Genomic DNA, 17439 nt, shown 5'->3' with positions numbered 1-17439 from the left:
ATGATCACGTGCACATATTGTGCGTAATGGATTACTGGGAGTATACCCTAAGAAAAAATGATGGGAACATCACTGGTTTTAAGGTGTTTTAATGCAGGAAGCACATATTTAGAGTTCATGGAACATCATTTGTCTATCTTACTGGATGCTATTCCTGATTCGGAGAGAGCGGAAATCATTTTTCAACATGGTGGTAACTCTGCTCATTTTCAAATGCCGTTCAGAATTTTCTAACTGAATATTATCTCCAATGTATTGGTTTTACGGGTCCCATTCCTTAGTCACCTATATCGCCAGACCTGAGACCAGTGGACTTCTTTTGGGGATTCTAATAAAAAGTATACAAAACAGAAGTAATCCTTTTGCAGTAACTGCGCAACCGGTTTTATGGAGCAGTAGTAAAATTAAGAAATGAAATTTAACTAGGAGCAACGGTTGTTTCAGTTCGCAAAAAGATGAAAGCATGCATCAGGTGTGGCGGCGACCAATTTCAGCATCTATTTTAAATTTTGAAGATTGATCAAACGTACTCATTGCTGTTAGTGTAACTTTTTTATTAATGATTTTTCCTTTGTTGAAAGCACGGGAAAGTGATGCTTTTTTATTTCTATTTATTGTTATCTCGTGTTTTTTTCACTTAATAAAACGTAAAAATTATTATTTCGATACAAAAATATCATTTTCTTAAACAAGAAAATTAACATGCTTACGTAAAACTGTTAGATTGAAACAGAAAAGGGCAACTCTTTGTTGGTTTTCTTTTTTCAGCGAATGTAGATTTTTACACTGTTTCAAACGAAAGCCTAAATTTCTGCTGAACTCTTAAAGCCCAATATGATTTATTATTCTATCATCTGAAAACTAGTGAAATCGGTCAGTTTTTGGTAGATTTGACCGATTGTAGCTCAAACGGTTGTTTTTGAAAATTTCGATTGAAAACTTAGGCGTCATTTCAATTCTTAGTGTGTCCAATGTTTCAAAGCTTGTAGCTCGTTGTAAAATGCGACTATCTTGATGGAAAAATTGTCATTTTGTAGGATTTAATCTGCTCTTTCCAAATATGTACTTATTTTACTTATAAGTACTACAGGAATATCAGAAATCGGTCGTTTTCTCAGATTTTTTTTTTTTTTTACACATTTTTCTTATATCACCATTACTCGGTTACGGTTAAGGATTGGACACGATAATGGATGGTTCTATACTCCGCTTGGGCTCTTCTATCACCCCCATTAGTATGGCATATTCGATCGAACTCACCCTGTATAGAAGCTAGCCTGTGAAGGCGAATGAAAATTTTATCCGAGCATATCAAATGTTCATTGGGTCAGTGGAGTTCATAAAATTTAGTTTATAAATTCTGTTGAGCTTTCATATGAAATTATAAAAGTATGTTCATGGAGTGCATAGAACGATCTTATTATCCGTATGGAATATCTTCAGAATAGAATTTCTTTTATAAATGATTGAAAGTATAATTATAGATAGGCATGCCAGATTTTTTAAATGTTTAACCAAGGCAAAGGAATGACCCCCCCCCCCCTCCTGTGTCGCTAGTATTCAAAAAGGTTCACACCCTCGGTTGGTTTTTAGAGTAGTTCAGAATGTAGTTCATTCTAAATGCTATGAATATATGTTTACTAGTTATGAACCAAAACCAGGGGTAATAATGTATGACACAAGCAGATAAATTCAAACATTTTATTTCTTACATTTTAATATTTATAGGTTGCTTTAAGTAAGAAGGAACACTTCGAATGAAGTATACACATTTGAACAATATTTACATGTTACTTTTCCCCCATCGGCTTGAACCTTTTTGTTTTTAATCTTGCTGTAAAAATCTTCACAAGCTAATCAAATATTAATTTTACGTGTCGATATTAGAAAAGACTAAGCAATTATCCTAAATAATCCTTCAAAGTTAGTTATTTTTTTGGTCATCTTTCATCAAATTTATTTTTTACCAGGATGAGAAGTTAACCGGCCGGGACACCGGGACAGCCCCAATCAGACCTGGACGTCTGGCAAGCCTAATTATAGATAAAATATAACTATGATTGCAAGTTTGACTATGGTTGAAAATATGATTAATTATTTTTATGTGACTACGAGTACGACTTAATGATTACATTGCTCAAACACATTTGATTACGATAATGATTCTAATTAGGTGAAAATGTAATCGATTATGGTTGATTAATCTTGATGTCGACCTTGTTATACTTAAGCAAATATCGGTAACAAATGAAAGTAAATTTTGTTCTGATATTACAAAACATAATAACGGCATGTATAGAAATTCATAACTTTCTATCAAGAAAATTTCCTGTTTTATTATTATTTTTTCTCTTACTTGGAGGTTGGAACCGCCTTTTGAAAGTTCGATCCCAGGGGAGGGGGATGAAACACACATTTGACGTGAATCGAAATCGAACGCGGGCCAATAAAACACGTAATGGCAAGGCGGAGCAATATGCATGAAATGAGAAAGATAGATTTCTAGAGATATTTATTCCTTTCTCGATCGAAAATAAAATAAGGCAATCTTGATCTTGTAAGTAAATGCAAAACTGGTGAAACGGGAGATTCGATGCAGTCAAATACATCTTGAACCGAGATATCTGGTGGATGACTCCAAATATCAATAATAATGCAAAAAATTGAAGAGCGGCCGCCATAAATCCAATCTCCTAACTTTTTCCGAATACACAGAAAAGCTATTCGAATAAAAATCCAATCGACGTACATAAATACACCCCAATATGGAGGAGGAAAAATTATTCTATGTCTTCATTTGCGTAGAGATGGATTTTTGGATCCTTAGATGATATACGCCGAATCTGCATATGCTACTTGTTGCGAGCCATATGTATAAAGGATCGGTAAATAAATACGCACGTAAATAGAATATTTTGGGGGTGGAAGAGACCGACTGTTTGGAATGCAAAGCAAGCAGTCCCAAGAAAAAGTTTCTCTCAATACATCGACATTACATTATTCATGGGCGAAATTCTGATGTTGAAGCACAGATATTTCTCCAAAACTCTCTTGAAATTTTAAAAGCGGTCGCGGTAAGAACAAGCCCCACCCTCCCTACTCTCCCTGGTTCTTAAGACGTCGCATGGTCGCTTGTACTCTCGTTCCCTTTACAGCTCCGAATGTTCCTCACGAAACGTAATATTTTCCAGTGCATCGATTCGGAAGGACATAGAAAATATTGTTTTATGAAATAGTTATCAATATTTAGCAATTTCACGGCGAGCGGCAACGTTTACGTTTATCTTATTGTCGATGATGTGGAGAGCGCCATCATCCATGGCCCGAATCATAGCAAGGTCTTCTCGGTTTGGTTTGCCCTGAATGACGTACGTGTTTATTGATTAAAAAAATATATATATAGTGATCACATGATCTTGGTCAAATATAAATTAATAACTCTTGGTCACATAAAAAGGTTACATTTTTGTTGAATGATTTAAATTGATCAGGGCCCGAATGATTGCAAGGTCTTTTCCGTTTCGTTTGCCCTGAACGAAGTACGTGTTTATTGATTAAAAAAAAAAAAGAAAAACGAACAGTGATCACATGATCTTGGTTAAATATAAACGCATTACTCTTGGTGACTTAAAAAGGTTACATTTTTGTTATGACACAGAAAACAGTACAAATGATTTAAACTGATCAGGGCCTGAATGATTGCAATGTCTTATCGGTTTGGTTTGCCCTGAATGACGTACGTGTTTATTGATTAAAAACAAAAAACCCCACAGTGATCACATGATCTTGGTTAAATATAAACGGTCTTGGTTATATAAAACTGTTGCATTTATATTATGACACAGAAAGCAGTGCAAAGGATTTAAATTACGTGGGATAATTGACAGAAGATAAGTAGAAAGTAAAACAATAGCTGTAGTAAAGATAATAATACTAGGAAAGTAAAATAATAATAGTAGCAAAGATGTAATAATAATAATAAAACATATATAATTAAAGAGACATTGATGAGAGCGAGATGACTGTAACTGTTCCAGCCACTGAGAAGATGGAGGGAGTGAAGACTTTCTCATTCGTGAAGCCAAGACCCCAAGTCACGTGATAGATTTTAAAGCAAAGCATTGGAGGAAATCAAGTTTATTTCGCTTGTTTCACGCGAAACGTATCAACCATTTGTCGTTGTTGAATCACGTGACTTGGTGTCATTGTACAAACTTTTGCTAAGCCAATGAATTGGACTTGCTCCCTCCATTTACTAATTCCTGCTCTAAGGTTCAAGCGCTATGATAAGGCGGGGAAAAATAATAGTTTATTCTTAAAAATGAAGCATCTCTTTGAAAGCACCTCTTTGTCGATGAATAGAAATAGTTCCCATTGCACCCTTAAATTGTTTGATATCACTATATGGAAATTAGAAGTAAATCTGCAGTGGAAAAATAAGTGCTTGAAGTCCCCTAGTTGTTACAAATGCAGTAGGGCGATTGAATGAAATTTTCGACGATGTATAGAGAAGTATTTATGTCTACAGAAAGAGAAATATGAAGCACATCGAAGCAAAAAGGTGTAAACGCCAAAATTAAAAACTTGGACATACCTAGTTAGTACAGATGGTAGAAGAAACTTTCATTTTAGGCGAGTAGCTATGGAAAGTGCTGCTATAAAGAGTGGTTTAGGAAAACTTTTCAATGAAAGTCTACCTACGGTTTCAACTTTGTACACGTTTTACTCAAAACTTAAAGAAGCTATTTAAAAAGACTTTCAAATTTCTAATATATTTCATCACATAAATCTTTTCGAAGTTATGGTTTCTCAAATTTTATTGTATTAAGGTGAAAGCATAAATTTCAGCGAAAAAGAATTTGTACTCTTTTATAAACCAAGTAAGCCTACAAAAGTCTCGATAAGTGTAGTACTTTTTCATTATGGGTAAGTTATACTGTAAGTTATACTGCTCATTTTCAAAATATTTCGCAAAACTGGTCAAAACAAAGCACTTCTTCACTCTCCCAACGTTGCCGAAACCAATATGGATGAAGTTTAAAATTTAATGCTTGATTTTTATAAAAAGAAATCCATTAAATAAAAATAAGTGTTGCATTAAAATGAAAAGTATCCCACCCAATAAAAAAACTAAGCCATTAAATATATGAAATTTAAATGTATCAGGTCTATGTAACTTTCGGATCTGTTTTGGTTTTGAGGCATTTTTGATTTACTCTCTTTTCCAGTAATTTATTGCTCAATTTAGGTAAAAGGTTCTTATACATACCACTCGTTAATTTCCAAATTAAGTAAAACGGTATTGATAAAAGCGTGACATTTTCATGGGAAATTTGACTGCGATACAGCATACTACTGTAAAACAAGGCTGGGAGATCAAAAATTTGTTTAAAACAGTTCATATTTCCAGGGACGTTCCAAAGTTAAAATATTTTGGGAGGAGGGAAATTCTCAATTTGCCGAATGGAACTTCAAATTTTCCCAAATGAGGGAACACCTGTATGCACGCATACGTAAATCTAATGAAGAGGAACATTCAGACATTTAAAAACTGCAATACTGCAATTATATCCCCGAATTTTCCGAATCGTTAGTAAAAATTTCCCGACTAATGACATTTTTGGAAGGTCACAGTGACCTCACTTGACCATCGGGCATCCCTGCATATTTCTCAAGAGCCCAAAGAAAAGTTATTGAAATACTTTTTAAAAAAATTCTGAAAGATTAAAAATTTTCAGAAAACGTTCTTAGCCATTTGCCTGAGGGGCTATTTATGCAAATCAAGATTTTTGCTTTCTGCATTATTTGGTGCTCAGACTTCTGAATGGACACAAAACCAGGATCAAGCTTCATTAGTCACGTGGTATTCGGTCCGCAAAGTCCACTGCTATCAGCGTTTTGCAGTTTTTGCATATCGGAGCGATTTGGCTACTGACCAATGCTAACGATTCACTCTAAGCAAGGGTTTTCGTGCTTTTGGCTCCCATTTGCTATGCATGAGTGACTGGCTGATAGGAAAGATATCATCCATGGTGGTCTGTTTGTTTTGGATTGAAGCCATCTTGGTCATTTGCAAGTGCCTTTTCCCGTCGTAAAATGACCACTATGCGATGAACGGGTTGCGTTGTGACGATGTGAAACGAAACGCAACAATTCTTGCCGTTAATATTTCGTCGGAGGGTATTTTTATGACCATAGAAGGACCCTATAACGACCAAAACGCTTAAAAAATATAATTTTTAGGAAATCATAAAATACCTCATAGATTTAGTAGATCATATTTATCACTATTTGATATCAAGTTACCCACTGCGTTTTAACTGGGTATGAAGTTACCCACAGCGTTTTAACGTAGAGTTACTCTACAAGTAGAGTAACTCTGCCGCGGGAAGGTAAACGGCAGTATCTGTAGAAATGAGTTTTCGAGTTGAAGAAACGCGTTTTGGATTCAATACTAACAATAAGGAAATGTTGGAACTTTTTTTTTTGCGTTTTTTTTACAGCGGACACCAAATAAGCAAGTTTTTACAATAAAGCTTATGTAGAATAGAAGACGAAAATACGAAAAAAAAAAAAAAAAAAAAAAACTATAAATTTGCAGTTACTGCCTTTTACCTGCCCATGCCAGAATTAACCCTTTTTAAGTTACAGTTATGCTACGGTAATAAATTACCCCATAACGAAAAAATACTACCATTATCGGGTCTTTTGTAGACTTTCTTGGTTTATAAATGAGTACAAATTCTTTTTCGCTGAAATGTATACTTTCACCTTAATACAAAAATTTGCAAAACCATACTTTGAAAAGATTTATGCGATAACGATGTTATCGAAAAGAAGTTGGCAAAACTGTACAGCATAGCTCCACTCGTTGTATCATCCAATCATTCAGAAGTTGCTAACTTAGAAGCTACCTCCCAAATACTAATTGGGAGTGGTTGAAATCTCTAATCCTGCATCTTGATGTTCTATGCTATACAAAATATATAATTTATGCAATAAACTATAGAAATTTTGTGATGATCCCGTACACCAACAACGATTTTCTAGCATAAGATCAGTACTTTCTCAATTAGTTGAGGTTTCAAATCATGTTAAACATAGCTTTTAAACATATAAAACTGATTTCAAACAACAAAATATGCATCTCTCATGAAGAAATCTAATTGGTCCAACATTTGAGCGTGTTATGTGACGAGAGAATAATTAAAGAAAAGAATTTAAAAAAAAAAATTGTTCCTCTTAACGTACAACTTTGAATCTGAATATGAAAAAAATCAATACATCTATAGATAAAGTAACACAAATAGCCGCAATACAATGGCAGCTAATGCTTTAGATTTGCTATTAAACTTTTTACTCGTTTGTAAAACAATAATTAAAAAAATAAATAAATAAAAACGCTTCAAAACAAACATTTTCTACAAAAAGTGAAACAGAGAGCAGCTCTTTGTTTAGAATAAAAAAACTCGGATTTCTTTCCTTTTGTTTTTTGTTGCCAATAAAGAAAGAAAGAAAAAAAAAAGCCGTTTAAACTTTAGGTACAAAATTTAAAACAACAAACGACATTAATACACCAAAATAAACAATTTTTATCAAAAATAAAATCGTCTGCTGCTCTTTCTTTCAGGTAAATAATAAAGTACTCTGAATTTCCCTTTATTTTCCGTCACAGTTTTTTTTTTAAAAAAGAGAAATTCTCCCATAAGTCTGTTTTTCGTCAATATCTTTTTCCAACAAAGTTTGTTTCAAGCAAATCCACCTTAAGTTCAGGATCTATATTTGTCTTTGAAAAAAAAAAAGTGTAATAAGTTTATATTACATTTTTTTCAAACTTCATTTTGAACGCTCGTTTATTAACATGTTCTCTGGTTCTCTGCACAGCCATCTTAACACAAGGCCTGCGCGCTCATTCAACATGGCCGCCCGTGAAGGCGGTTTGTTTACATCTCATAATAGCTCTACCGTGAGTAAAAATTTAGATTTTTTTATAATCCATTAAAAAAAACAGTTAATTTTTACATGAAATACTCCGATACATCTCTAAATTAAAAATTTATATCGTTCGAGTTTTAATATCGACACAAATAGTTCTTAAATAGTAAACTAAATTAAAATTCATGCATGACACATTACATATTATATTCGTAATAAATTATAGATAATGAATAAAAATGAAAATTTTAATGGGTAAAAAGAAAATACACTCCAACTTCAAATCATAATGCAAAAGAAAGTACGAAATAAATTTTGCTTAATGTAAATTGTAAAATGATTAAGACAGACGGGGAAGATAAACGGGAAGTGCATATTTCTCATTCATAAACTAATAAATATTTTGCATTTTTCACACGAATGATGTACAGTAGTATTGATTTCCTTTGATAAAAATACAGACAAATGAAAAAAAAAAATAATAAGATGGAATAAAATAAACCAATATTTAGCCATATTTCTAACTGTTACAAACAAAAGAAACAGTATACATTTTTGAGAGAAAAATCACTCCAATACCCAATAATAATTACAAAACATCTGAACAATTGAAACAAACTAAACAATTGGTATAAAGGACAATACTGATGCATATATTTCAGAGTAAAAAATATAATTAGATTTAGAGACGTACCGAGTAGCACTTTGGCCGAGTAGCCGAGTACCGAGTACTCGGCCTTTCACTACTCGGCCGAGTACCGAGTTACCGAGTACTCGGCCTTTCACTACTCGGCCGAGTTACCAAGTACCAATTATGTTTTAAGAAGAACCACCGACACACATGTGATGAATTTTGAACTTATTGGAATAGTAGTATAGATCTCCTTGTCCATATAATAGTTTTTAAAACTGAATTCCTGCAGAAATTCAATTACACATTATATAAACAATTTTGTTTGAGTCAAAAGTTTTACAAAAAAATTATTTTTAAAATTAAAAATAAATAAATAAAAGGTATGATTAATCAAGTTGGAATTAAAACAAATTACAGTAAAATCCCTCTAATGCGGACACTAACAGGACAATTTTTTTTGTCCGCAATAGAGAGGGGTCCGCAGGATAGGGGTTTAATAATGTTATTTGTATTGGAACTAGGGAATTAAAAATTGTCCACATCAGAGGGGTGTCCGTTAGGAGGGGTTTCACTGTAACCAATCAATTATAGTTTTAGTCCACCAAACATAAATAATTTTTTTAATACAACAAATGTGCAGGAACACTGCAGACACATGTTTCTGCCCCCCCCCCCTCCCGTTACAAGGAACGTCTTTTTCAGGGCATAACATGTGAGAAAAGAAATGTAAAGAATGTAAAGACATTCGACAAAAAAATACGACTTTTGTCGGATGCCTTTAAATCCACGAGCTCCCATTTTGTGCATTGAAAAAGGAATTTTTTGTAACGCCAAAACACATGTCTGCAGTGTTTCTGCACTGTACTTTTAACGTTGTTTTATTTCCTTTTATTTTTTAAGCAAAGGTATTTTTATATTTTTTATAACTAATTTTTGTTTGTAGCAAAAATCCATTTTTAATATAAAAATTCCATATTTTCTACACTTAACCTTTTTTGCATAATTTCTAATAAATAAGTTTTATTTACTTTGGGGACATTAAAATAAAGATTTATTCCATTGAAGCATTACAAACTTCATTATTCTCAAAATTTAAATTTGACTTATAAATTTTAATTGTAAATGATTGCAGAATATAATGCTTGCTCTTGTTTTTTATAAATTTTATTACAGCTTTGGACAATATTCAATTTTTTGCAACTACTCGGTATTGGCCGAGTATCTGATCAGAATTTGGCCGAGTACCGAGTACTCGGCAAATTGGCCGTGTAGGCCGAGTACCGAGTAGTTACCGAGTACTCGGTACGTCTCTAATTAGATTTATCATGAGTTATCTGTGAGATTTTTTTTTTTTTTTTTTTTTGGAGAAGTTATTTAACGGTATGTTATAAATCGTTTGCATAATATTTCTCAAAATCAAGAAAATGGTGTGAGAGCTAAGCTTGTAATGGTCATGTACCACATTTCTAATGCATGGCTCGCTAATAGTTGTTAAAAGCTTTAATTCATTTTCATTTGCTATGAATTTCTCCAAAAAAAAAATCCACAACATTTTAAAATACATTTATACAAATAGAAGCTGGGTTTAAAAGAAAATGTTGGTGTTTTTCAAAAGTCACGATTTCATGTATCTATTAAACTGCACTCTTCAGAGAATTCATATTAAAAAGCTCCTTGAAATTTTAGTTACAAAAAATAATCATTTACCAAAGTGAGGGCAAAAAGCTTCGTCATTAAAATCGAAAGTAATAAATGTGTATTACATGAAAAAAAACATAAATAAAAATGTGTACCTTTCAATAATAGAGTACAGTACCTTACAGAAATAGAAATTGCTTTAAAAGTTAAAACAGTTGCTCTTTTTAATGAACCGCGATCTAATGTATATATTAAACAGCCAATTCATGTTAAAAAGTTCCTTGAAACAATAGTTACAAAAAATAATCATTACACAAATTGAGGGCAAAAAAGCTTCGTCATTAAAATCGAAAGTGATAAAAATATGTAGCATGAAAAAACATACATAAAAATTCGTCCCTTACAAGTAAAAAATCCTTAAAATATTATTTAACAAGTACAGTAAAACTCCTCTAATACGGACACTAACAAGACAAAAATTTTTGTTCGCAATAGAGGGGTGTCCGCATGACAAAGGTTTAATACCTTTTAATTTTACCTTAGAATCGAGGAATTAAATACTGTCCACATAGGAGGGGTATCCGTTAGGAGGGATTTTACTGTATTTATTTTTATTATCAATTCTGCTTAAAAATAACCATTGGTAACCACACTTACCTTCTTAACATTTTTTAATCCAACAAAAGTAGCTTCAAACATATTTGGAGATGTTAAACATTTCATACGTTAAATTTTCACCACCAAAGTATCCCAACGGCTTATAATGTAAACTTGACGAAACGTAATGATTTAGCACAGTCAAATACAAAGAGCAAAAAAGAAAACATCATTTCAAGTCTCCATAAAGACAGTTGATAACGTATTCACACATTTGGAATAAATATTACTTTGCTAGTTGATACTAAAGTTGTAAGATGAAATACAATATTGCATCCGCAACGAGCAGCTACTTGAAGTCTACAACACTGTTTGAACTAAAGGGGTTTTCCTGCTCAAAGCCTCCTTCAGGTCACGTGACATCGATTGCGCAATACAGCGCGTAGGCCTGATATATAGAAGGCTGTGTTCTCTGTCAAGAGTTGTTAATTTAAGCAAATCCGCCTTTACGTGCGGGATCTGCATTTGTCTTAAATTTCGACGCAGTCACTAAAGTTAAGTTTTTTTGAATTGTTTAAAACTGAACGAAAAAGTTCAAATTCAAAATGGAAAAAAAAGGTGTTCTCGCCAAGATCTTGATTCTTCGAACAAAAAAAAAAAAAAAAAAGGTTATCCGAAATCAGATTAATTACTCAAAAGTTTTTTTTGTTCCTCTGTGTTTGTGTGCGGTGGGGGGTGGGGCAGGGGTGGTAGAGACACGCTCGCTTTCCCCATCTAAAAAGCCTACTTCCCTATTTTTACTTTTTCGATATTTATTTAATTACTTTTTTTTATTGATTTTTGACTTATTTTTGTTTTTTGTGATATTTTTAAGCTGTATTAAACAGTGTTTCATGTGTTTAATATTTTTTTTCAAACCTTTTAGGAAAATGGAGTTTTTCAACACATTAAAAATTTATTTTTCTGGTTGAAATTCGTGCTACTTCTAATAAGACAATTTATTTTACGTCAAGTTTCTCAAAAAGGTTCAAAGTGATCCTCAGTGTCAGGATGACTTTCAGCTTAGGTTAATCGTTCATTTTAAAAGGTTTTTGTGAATATGAAAGGTGTTTTTTGGTGGGAACGCCATAACTTTCTCAATAATTCATCAAACTTCATAAGACATTATTTTAAAGATTTTTTAAAATCATTTTTGGAGTAAAATGAACAAATAGTTCTCATCGTGGTTGTTTTTCGAAAAAAAAAAAAAAAAAAATGATTTAGAACGTTGTTTTAGTAGATCGATCCAACGTGCCCCGTGGTCTAATGAGCCCCGACTGCCCCTACATGATGCCAGCCATGATGCTAATAAATGCCAGTTTCAATCAACCAAACTAATATTTTATAACACTTTGAGTTCCTTGAAAAAAAAAAGGGGGGGGGGATGCAAACAATCTTACTTTTGCTACAAATTATAGTTGAGATGCAAAATTTTTAATTGTATTTCTCAATTTATAATGTGATTTATATTTTGGTTTGACAATGGTTCAATATTAAAAATAAAATTAAATACGTGACTTTAATTGTATATTGATTTGAAATAATGAAACTCCATCCTGCCTTTTACTGCTTCTAAGTTTTCAGCTCTATAGTTCCTGAATTTACTTAGCAACCAAATATTCGTGCAGGCATAAATGTGAAACTATAATTTAAGAATTTTCATTGCAATGAAAAATCATTCGAGTTAACCTCTTTTGTTGTCAGTGGCTTCAAAAATGTCTCCCCTTATTGTCCATGCAAACACTCGGCTTTGATTCACTCCATCAACACTGTTGCCCCCCCCCCCTCTAGCAGCAAACGGTAGTTCTCAATAAATCATAAACGCTTTACGATCAGGGAACTCTAAAAAAGAATGTAACGTATGCCCTTTTTTCCCCCTTATCCACCATTGAATTCGTTAGCGGTTATTGGATAGTACAAGAGGAGCAGCACCCTCTCCGTTGGGCAGTCGTTTCTGTCTAATAGGGATCTGCTTCGTTTTGGATTTTGAAATTATATTTCTTTTTCATCTTTTAAAAGACTAAATTTTGTAAATAACCATTAAATTTGTGTCATATTTCTGTTTAAAAACAAGAGTTGCATAATTTTGTGTTCAGAAAGATCTCAAGATAATCCTTCTAAAAATAAATATTGGCTTTGCTTATGTTAAGAGATGTACCTTTTAATTTGCCTACATTATAGAAAACACATTTATTATGTTGCAACTAAAAGCTATAATAAAAATTGACCAAAGTGAAAAACAACGCAAATAAAACTCAAGTTATCAAGATAATGTTGATTGTCGCGTCAATTTTATATAGATTTCACATTGTTAAAAAATATTTAAAGATCTTACTTGGCGCTTCAGGCTCTTTTTACAAACAACGCAAATAAAACATAAGTTATCAAAAAAATGTTGATTGTCACGTCAATTCTACATACATTTCAAAATTTTAAAAATATTTAAAGATCTTACTTGACGATTCAAGTTCTTTTTTACGACCGGAATTCTGATTTCCAGGATCGTCCTTACGTAGGTCTATATATTGATAGAAAGGTAGATAAAATTGAGGGGGATTGAAGGGGGATAAAATTTATAAAAAGGTAGACCTTAGCAAGTATAAGAGCTGATTCGATATGGCTCTTGTGCGAAAGGAAGTGGTGTAATATCGAACGTTCTTTCTTCTTCATTGCGAGTACTATATCTCAAGAAGTAACACTACATTTTTGATAAAATTTGGAATGAATGTGAATATACGGTGTCTCCCCAGTTTTGCCCGACACAAAATACCCCCCTCCCCCCCGTTTTTTAGTTTTAATCATACCTTTTGATTTTGTAAGGGGAGGGGGAGGAAGTTTGAAATGTCGGCGAAAACTGGGGATAGACCGAATATGCACGAAAATTGGCGCTTCTTCAATTTTGGCAACAATGTGAAAGGTAAATCACATTAAAATGTCGTCTGCTAGAGAAAGTCTTTTGCTCGATTTAATTGTTGGAAAATGATTGGATAATCGCAATAATTAAAAAACAAATTCTGTTGCAATCTTCATTTTGTTAATAAATTAAATGTTAGTAATGAAAATAAGCAAGGCTTTTGAATAATTTTTAATTTTCACTCTGATTCTGCCTTTGGGGGTACATTTCGACATTTCGGAAATCGACACGTCCCATTTTCAAGTGAGTAATTTTATTTTGATAAACCTGCTTTTTTATGGTAATCTTATGAAAATAGTTCTTTCCTTATTCTTTGTTACGTATGTGAGGGAAAAAAAACTTTCCTCGTGCAAGTTACTGGGGACAAAAATTTAAGGGAAGGGGAACTAATATCACCAATTTCCCCATTATCGAAATCTACCCGCTTTTGCGAATATCAGAATTTTGTAGTAGTGATTGCATGAGCGGGTATAGGTTAGATTTAAGAACTCATAATATAGATATAGAAGAAAGTTTCGTAATGGTCACAACATAATACAGTCGAATATCGATAACTCGAAGCTTATTACTCGAATATTTCTTTATCTCGAAGTTTTCATCGTGTCCCAATCTCTTGAGACTGTTGTGGAAACTTCCCATAGCTCGAAATACTAATAACTCAAACGTTTTAGAAAGTCCATTGGGACTTACCGGGAGTTGACTGTAGGTTGGAGCGGACGGAGTGTTTTCTCATATTGTCTTTGCACTGCGTCTAAATCAGCGAAACAAAAATGAGACCCCGAATCTGTTTAATGTTTTGAAATTAGGAAACGCAGCCTATCTCAACTGAGAAAGCAAGCAATGAATAAAACAAGTCCGTATAGAAAACGGAGGTTAGTTAGAAATTTAAAACAATGGTTCAAAAATCGTAAACAGTTGCTTTGCCACACCATAAACTTTTTAATCGTATTCCCGTTCTCCCGCAAAAAAATAAAAAAAAAAATCAACAACATAGCCAAAACGAATTGCAAAGCTAATGATTTTCCAAGCTGCGCACCCACCGATGTGTTTCACTGGCTGTTTTATTTTTCTTAAATTGCTTTCATCTAGTCTGAGATTTAGTCTTGTTTTTTCGTCTTGTATTCGCGTTTATAAGCATTTTTTTCACTGTTGTAGTCTGCACTCTATACTTACGACGAAGCACTATTTCTCTGAAAACTTTCTTTATTTCTTAACATTAATGATATTTCTTTTGGAGTAAATAATCTTTTATGTAAACTCGTGGAAACATGGATGGATGATTTAAGTAATTTGAGCGACACAAAAATAAACAAACACAGGATGCAATAAAGAGGTGTATTTTATAACCTCTCAAAAAGCAGTCTGTTCTGCACCTTTTTATTTTGTTTTTCTAATCTTGAACTGTTAAATCAATGGAAATTTGCGTAAATAAAGGATGGCCGCACAGGGGAAAAAAAAAAACGTTGTAAGGTAGGCCAACCAGCAAATGAGCACATCGTAGGAAATAAACAATTCGCAAGAAAAAAGTAGTAATGAAAAAATGCACTGACGTCAAAAGATGAAATATATGCATTTCAAATATACATACGCATTTACAAGTAATCCAGACCCTACTGATCAGTGTTTACCCCAAAAGAGATTTAAAAAAAAATCTTCTTTCAACTTTGATGGAACAACTACATGTTGGCTTAAAGAGCATCTCAATATGTAAAAAATTAAAAACATTATTGAAAAACATGCAATTAAAAAGTATATTTTATAGCAAGAGTTTTTGGTGTACCTCTAAAATGACCTTTAAGGTTCATCAGTGGTTAACTGAAAGGTGATTTCTCTTCATACGTCTTTCTATAATCCTAATGTTGTTCTTAGAACTAGAGTGCGTTTACTTTACAACTTGAAAGCATAATTGAATGGCTATCTAAAAGAAGGACATTTGTCAGGTTTTTAAACAAAGCACATATGCCCTTCTTTTAGATACTCATTCAATTTAATGTTATGTATTCTGATTTTTGTGGTATTAAACTAAAATAAATCTTGGATCTAAATTATAAATCAGAAGCAAACGAGTGAAGATTTTTTTCCCCTTCTGTCTTCTCAACTTCATTCAAGTATCCTTGAAAATCAATTTTAAAGAAAACAAAAACTAATAATAGTGTGTAGAAACAGGATATTTAGTGTATCTGCCGTTGTTTCCTCATTGAGGACAACTTTATTAATATTCAACTAACAATGTTAACTCTAAACTAAGAAGTTTTGTGAATAAACCACCAATCAACTATCATGTATTCCTCAATTTACATTTGGTACACTATGGATGCTCAACTGAAAACCTATGCGCACCCCCCATGGGCGCCCATATGCAAAATTGGAAGGAGGGCTCAGAAAATTTCCCCATGGTTTATCAGACACTTTTCCCCATGGAAACTGAATTCAGTGCAGATTAGAGATATATATTAAAATTGGACATTTTTAATAACTTATTCATTAATGGCTGGAAAATTTTTTAAAAAACATTTTTACAAAAAAAAAAAAAAAAAGGCATTAGAAGCAAAGAATTTCTCATATATGGGGGGGGGGGGCTTGAGCCCCACTTGCCCCCCTATATGCGCGCCCTTGTCACTCCCTGGTTTTCAGTTGAACCTGGTTTCAGTTCAAAAGATCCAAATCACAGGGCTCAAGTTGTACGTCACAAGGGAACACAGCATTAGCCTTGTGAGGTTTAAACGAAGAATTATGCGCTGCAAAATATCTTTTAATGGTAACTCACCAAGAAAATTGACAAATAGCAGTGCCTGCTTTGAATTACTTTGGCCCGGTTTGAGCCACTCTGCCACATCCAATAGGAAATTTATTTCTTTATTACTTACAGAAAACAATTTATCTTTAAAATCGCAGGCCTTCCTTCCTGTTCCCTTTCCCATCACCAAATCAGAATGAGTTTATGAAATGAATATAGCGGTGATTTTGTGGGTGAAGTGGCAACAGCGGCAGGGGGAACAGTCCTCAAGAGAACAATGGCAGAGGGTGAACACAAAATGGGGTGGGCGTGCACGATCGAGAATAAACTCGACTTCCGTAGATTACGTTCGTCGTTTGGCGCAGTATAACGAGGGTTGATTTTTCAATCTAAAGAGGGAACAGAGTTATGTATGTAAATAGTGGCTCTGTAAACCGCGGTGATAATGATTCCAAAGACGCTTAATCTTTTCTCCCTCCGGCACACGGAGAGGGGGGTGTTGATGAATGGTTTCTTTCTGTTCTCTCCTCTTGGCTATTTTTGATGCTTAATTTTTCAGGAAGAAGTTAGAAACAGACTCATCTGAGTTTTCAAGAGGCTTTGTTTTATTCGCTGGAAAGCAAAACAGAGCAATGACCTTTAACGACCTCCTACAGAAGGTAAACTTCAGACGAAGACATCAAGGTTTACATTGCCTTAAAAACATCACAGTTTTTTTTTTTAACTACAGAAACAAGTGAAGTTACGTTTATGTACTCCTGATGAATTTTCCAAAATCTTGACACTAAACTTTTATTAAAAATATTTCTTTAAACTAAAAATTCTACCAAATAAATAAATTCACTTATCAAAGCCATTCAACCTTCCATTACGTATAATCACGTTATTTTTTCCAAACCTGCGCAGTCGGAGTCGGACTGATTTTGGAGTATAGGCATCGAAGTG

Source organism: Uloborus diversus, chromosome 5 (assembly GCF_026930045.1).
Source record: "Uloborus diversus isolate 005 chromosome 5, Udiv.v.3.1, whole genome shotgun sequence".
NCBI classification, from domain to species: domain Eukaryota; kingdom Metazoa; phylum Arthropoda; class Arachnida; order Araneae; family Uloboridae; genus Uloborus; species Uloborus diversus.
The sequence above is the reverse complement of the archived record's forward strand: the minus strand, read 5'-3'. Positions refer to the sequence as shown.